Source organism: Takifugu flavidus, unplaced genomic scaffold (genome assembly GCF_003711565.1).
Source record: "Takifugu flavidus isolate HTHZ2018 unplaced genomic scaffold, ASM371156v2 ctg869, whole genome shotgun sequence".
In the NCBI taxonomy this organism is placed as follows: Eukaryota; Metazoa; Chordata; class Actinopteri; order Tetraodontiformes; family Tetraodontidae; genus Takifugu; species Takifugu flavidus.
The window spans coordinates 1-6,088 of record NW_026622479.1 but is presented as its reverse complement, the minus strand read 5'-3'; the positions used below and the strand labels follow the sequence as shown (position 1 = coordinate 6,088).

The window sequence follows — 6,088 nt, the reverse complement described above, 5'->3', positions numbered from 1 at the left end:
AGAAATGCAGAAACGCGAATAGAAATTCTCCAGTTGTAACAGAAAACTGGAAAAAGGACATCTCGACTGAGCGCCTGAATTTCTTCCAGTGGTCTTACTGGCAGGTGGAGGAAAACCCGCCTACCTGTCACATGTACTGAGAAAAACCTCTGTAAGCCTGCTCTTTACGACAAGCAGTTACTTTATCAGTCGTACAATCACGTAAAATGGAAACACAGACGCACGTACTAAAAATAAATATTTGAGCCTAGCTGCCTTTAAATAACCATATAGAAAAGTAATTTGATCTTTATTTTGACAATGATAATAACCACTCTGATCATACTCCTCCCTCAAAGTCCCCGGAAGGAGACGCTGAACAGTCATCAAAAGCGGAGAACACATGAAAGAATCAGGATTCTCCGCTCGCTTCGCGCTCAGGAAAGAGTATCAGCAGCTCTTCATCGTGGTTAGCGAGACCAACACTTTAGAAACTCATCCTCAAGTTACAAACTATAGAAATGATCCCTGAAAGTATAGTCTTGGTTGCCTTTTCGTTCGGTCTAATGGCAAGTATGTCCACGATACCTTTCTCTGTCATGGTACATAATTAACAAGACTACGCAGGAGGATCATGGGTATTCCAATGGCGAAAATTTGACTTTTTGACATCATCAAGTCGACGAAAACCTGAAAATATGTACATATGTATTTTGAAAGACAAATGAAGTAAAACATAAAAATACTCTGGCTAAACATGTTAATTTTTTTTTCATTTAAAGCTCATTACGAATGATGAAATAACAGAAAAGGTAGCTTTCTACGGAATACCCACAATGCATCTTGCGAATTCCCCCTTATTTTTCGTGTTTGGCACGAAACGGTCGGCTTTAAACGATAACACTCACGCGGGTGGGATCACGTTTAAAGCTGCGTTTATGTATTTCTGTGTGTAAATAATAATGAAATCATTCACAGTAGCACGTATTTAACAGAAATCAAACGTGTTCTTGCATTATCAGCAATGTGGTCAGTGGTCATCCATTGCCATCTTGCGGTTAATAGCTAGAACTGCAAACTCTTTGGAATAATCAGTATTATATCATTAAATTACTCACACGATATTTCAAAGGCCACTCCATGGCTGATGGTAGCATTCAGTCAGCAGTTGCAAGACTTGGTTATCGTAACTAAACCAGCTTGGCCTAGTTTGGTCGTCCTGCCGGCTGTCCTGACTGGTTAGGAGGAAAATGGTAATACTGTCCACGTCACCCCATTGTACTTCTTCATTCTAGTGCCTGTTAGAAAGGCTCCACGGTGTTGAAATTAACGTTATTATTATGGGGTTGAGGTTGGTTGATGTTTCCTGTACTATGAGTGCAAGGCATTCTGGTTATTGTAGTAACAGCGGAGAAGTGACTTTCTGTCAAGACCATTTCAGTCATGCACCAAACGTCTACACTGTGCAGCACTGCAGTGCCGGGGTGATCCATTTTCAACTGGAAGTACACTATCCAAGTTCAGTAATGGATGCGTACGAGTTGTGATGTTTGTTTTTAGTCACTGTCGTCGTTCTTTGCGTATTTGGATATGTTACTTATTGACTGACTTTTTCATGTTTCTTTCAGTTTTCAGTTTTTCATTGTGTGTCTAAAGTACTTTAATGTTTTCTGTGACAGTATTCAGGGTTGATCTGCACGTTTCTAAATGTATAGCACGTTTGTTACAGCAAGTCTGTGGTGCATTTCCTGGATGCCACCATTACCTTGCCTGTGGTACAGTAACCAGCATGGGCACCTGACTACTCACCTGTGCCAGCATCCACAATTGAGGGAGGAGGTGGAGCAGGACAGATCTGCCACTGCGAACACGCATTTTGGGCATTGGGTGTTGTACTGACAGGTGCAGCCTTTCTTTTAACTTTCTTTTGGTGCCTGTCTGGATGTACAGCTCCACACCTTGAACATCCTGGATGCAGCTATGATGCAACTATGCTCAAACATCATTAAAAACTGTTTGAAGTCAGTTTTAAAGAAGAGGGCTAATTTCAACACAGTTTGCCTTCTAAATTATTCTGGGGGTTCAAGCCCACCAGTGGACGTTTTTTGGCATCTCCAAATCCGCTTTTCTGTGATTCAAACCAGAGAAATGCATGTATGTTTTTTCATGGATGATACTTAGGAATCAATTGCATAATGTGCTACGCACGACTTCTTGGATTCAGGGTTTTCTATTGTCTCTTTAGGTGTAGGCCACGTCCACTTTTAGCTGCTTCATTCGTCTCTGGGGTGCAATGGGCTCGTGCGCACATTGACCGAAAGGTTGTTGGTTCAGACCCGCCAAGGGACGGTTTTCAACTTCTTAATGCTGAATGTATAGTGAAGTGGGTTTTCATTCTGAATTTCCTGGAAGATTCTGATGCAAAATGCCTTCTAGGTTAAAATGGTCGTCCCTGGGTGGGCTCGAACCACCAACCTTTCGGTTAACAGCCGAACGCGCTAACCGATTGCGCCACAGAGACCTTGTGTGGTTATCACTAGTCACCCATCCTCCACACAGGCATGCACACATTACCCAGCATATAGTATGAATCCTATGTGAAATTGGAACAAGACGTATGAATCCAGTGTCAAATTGGAACAGAACTTATATGTGCTAATGATCTGGGTGGTCACCCGGGAGTCGTTGGCAGGGTCGTTCACCTAGTTTCAGTTGAGGTGTCTCCCCTTTGTCTGCTGGCTCACAAGGTGGTGAGTCATCAGGTCTCCTGAAATGGTGTGAACGTTGGGTTTGTTTTTGGAAGGAGTGGAGGACTGCATTGTATGTGGGTGATAGGAAGTGCCTTAGCCCACCACCTGTGTTTAAGTAAGGTTTTTCCAATTTGACATGGATGGTTTCCTTGACACCCCTCTCAAACCAGTGGTCTTCTTTGGCCAGTACCTGTACATGGCTGTCCTCAAAGGAGTGCCCGCTCTCCTTTAAATGTAAGATGTTGCAGGGATTGTATTAGTTTATTACTCTCAACTATGCTAAGTGTCAAACATCATTAAAAACTGTTTGAAGTCAGTTTTGAAGAAGAGGGCTAATTTCAACACAGTTTGCCTTCTAAATTATTCTGGGGGTTCAAGCCCACCAGTGGACGTTTTTTGGCATCTCCAAATCCGCTTTTCTGTGATTCAAACCAGAGAAATGCATGTATGTTTTTCGAGCATGATTTGAAAATAAAAGCTACGCACGACTTCTCGGATTCAGGGTTTTCTATTGTCTCTTTAGGTGTAGGCCACGTCCACTTTTAGCTGCTTCATTCGTCTCTGGGGTGCAATGGGCTCGTGCGCACATTGACCGAAAGGTCGTTGGTTCAGACCCGCCAAGGGACGGTTTTCAACTTCTTAATGCTGAATGTATAGTGAAGTGGGTTTTCATTCTGAATTTCCTGGAAGATTCTGATGCAAAATGCCTTCTAGATTAAAATGGTCGTCCCTGGGTGGGCTCGAACCACCAACCTTTCGGTTAACAGCCGAACGCTAACCGATTGCGCCACAGAGACCTTGTGCGGTTATCACTAGTCACCCATCCTCCACACAGGCATGCACACATTACCCAGCATATAGTATGAATCTTATGTGAAATTAGAACAAGACGTATGAATCCAGTGTCAAATTGGAACAGAACTTATATGTGCTAATGATCTGGGTGGTCACCCGGGAGTCGTTGGCAGGGTCGTTCACCTAGTTTCAGTTGAGGTGTCTCCCCTTTGTCTGCTGGCTCACAAGGTGGTGAGTCATCAGGTCTCCTGAAATGGTGTGAACGTTGGGTTTGTTTTTGGAAGGAGTGGAGGACTGCATTGTATGTGGGTGATAGGAAGTGCCTTAGCCCACCACCTGTGTTTAAGTAAGGTTTTTCCAATTTGACATGGATGGTTTCCTTGACACCCCTCTCAAACCAGTGGTCTTCTTTGGCCAGTACCTGTACATGGCTGTCCTCAAAGGAGTACCCGCTCTCCTTTAAATGTAAGATGTTGCAGGGATTGTATTAGTTTATTACTCTTAACTATGCTAAGTGTCAAACATCATTAAGTGGACTGCTGAGTCCTGACCTGAAGAGGTGGCAGGTGTCTGGGATGAGGTGGGCATTTCTTTGGTCCGGTGTTGGGTGGTGATAGTCAAACTGGAGGTACTGGTCGCCATGTGTAGGTTTTCTGTAGACTTTGATGGTGAGGTTTCTGTCCTCAGTGATCTTGACTGCACAATCCAGAAAGGCCAGACTGTTTCCTTTTACATCTTCCCATGTGAATTTAACATGCTCTTCTGTTTTGTTGAGGTGATTCAAGAACACTTCTAATTGTTGTATTTGAATTTTGACCCAGGTGTCATCCACATATCTGAACCAGTGGCTTGGTGCAGTTCCTGTGAAGGACTCCACCTTCTCCATGTATAGATTGGCAACTATGGGGGATACTGGTGAACCCATGGCACAGCCATGTTTCTGCCTGTAGAAGCCTTCTCTGTGCTGCAAATAGCTGGTGTTCAAACACAGGTCCAGCATGGTGCAAATTTGGGCCGGTGTTAAGGCTGTTCTTTCTGGAAGATTCTTGTCCAATATAAGGTGCTTGTGGATGGTGTCTGTGGCGCTGGTGGTGGTGGGGATGCGCGTGAAGAGTGTGACGTGACATCGTAGGATACCATGGTCTCTTCTGGATGTAGTTTTCGTAAAGTCTTGGGAGTTTTTGATGTGGTGTGTGGTGTTGCCAAACATGGGAGAATTTAACATTCTATTCTGCAAATTGCAGGTTCAGACCCACCAAGGGACGGTTTCAACTTCTTAATGCTGAATGTATAGTGAAATGGGTTTTCATTCTGAATTTCCTGGAAGATTCTGATGCAAAATGCCTTCTAGATTAAAATGGTCGTCCCTGGGTGGGCTCGAACCACCAACCTTTCGGTTAACAGCCGAACGCGCTAACCAATTGCGCCACAGAGACCATGTGCGCCTAGAACTAGGCACCCATCCCCCACACAGGCATGCACACATTACCTTACATTATGAAATTGGAACAGGACGTATGAATTCAATGTCAAAATTGGAACAGAACTTATGTGTTTGGCTGGAAACTAAAATCACATTGGACAGGGATGTATGAATCCGACGTGACATTAGAACGGGACGTATGTGTTTGGCGAAGAGATTGGCACAGAAAACCGACTACTGTGAGCGAATGAACCCCATAGAGACTCCTGCAAAGTGGGTGTGGTCTACACAGGAAGTGACACATTTCAGAATCTTGAAACTCAAATGCCTACAACTCTATTAGATACAGTGATTCTGCCCTCAATTACAGTAAGGGCGTAGCTTTTCCCTTTGAATCGAAAGCTCTTTAAGTGTAACCATATAGAGAATCACATTAACCCTCATATTATGTTAAGGGTCAGCTTGACCCGTTTCAGATTTTGTGTTGTCCAAAGTGCTGCCTATCCTTTTTTTTCTTCATGAAATTTGGTGGCTTCTTCAGTTCTGAACTCGCTGGGGACTGAGCTTGAAAATATAGCCCTATTGGACCGTTGTAGGTCAAGGCAGTAAAGGCACTGAAAATCTCAAGGGGTTGATATGCGTGTTGGTCAGCAATATAAATTCCTCCATCCACCTTTAAGTGGATGAAGAATTGCAGAAACGCGGGAACTGGCAGGTGGAGAAAAACACGCCCGTTACATGTAAAGAGGAAAAACCTCTGTAAGCCTGACTCTTTACGACCAAGCAAAGTTACTATATCAGTTGTACTGTCAACCCGAACAGGCTAATTAAACACAAATGTACGTACTTAAGAAAAAGGAAAACCCTTTAAGTGTAACCATATAGAGAATCACATTAACCCTCAGATTATGTTATGACCCGTTTCAGATTTTGTGTTGTCCAAAGTGCTGGCTTTTCTTTTTTTTTCTTCATGAAATTTGGTGACATTTCCTCATTTAGGGTCATGAACATGTGTGCAAAATCTGGACATGTTGGTAGAAGCCACAAATGATCCTGGATTATAATGCCACTAAAGGACCAAGTAACAGCAACACACAGCTGCTAGTGCAAGACTGCCTCTTGGCCTTTAGTGTCTGCTTAT

The 6,088-nt window shown here is 43.4% G+C and overlaps 4 non-coding genes across 4 annotated transcripts; all 4 read right to left on the bottom strand.

Annotated features, from left to right (window-relative positions):
* Nucleotides 1-309: 309 nt before the first annotated feature.
* On the bottom strand, nucleotides 310-523 carry LOC130521318 (small nucleolar RNA U3). The gene has a single exon (XR_008949285.1). It is a non-coding gene; the product is annotated as a small nucleolar RNA U3 (small nucleolar RNA).
* Nucleotides 524-2,426: 1,903 nt separating this feature from the next.
* trnan-guu (transfer RNA asparagine (anticodon GUU)) lies at nucleotides 2,427-2,500 on the bottom strand. The gene has a single exon. It is a non-coding gene; the product is annotated as a tRNA-Asn (tRNA).
* A 954-nt stretch (nucleotides 2,501-3,454) lies between these two features.
* trnan-guu (transfer RNA asparagine (anticodon GUU)) lies at nucleotides 3,455-3,526 on the bottom strand. Its single transcript has one exon. It is a non-coding gene; the product is annotated as a tRNA-Asn (tRNA).
* Nucleotides 3,527-4,886: 1,360 nt separating this feature from the next.
* trnan-guu (transfer RNA asparagine (anticodon GUU)) lies at nucleotides 4,887-4,960 on the bottom strand. Its single transcript has one exon. It is a non-coding gene; the product is annotated as a tRNA-Asn (tRNA).
* Between the last annotated feature and the right edge of the window lie 1,128 nt (nucleotides 4,961-6,088).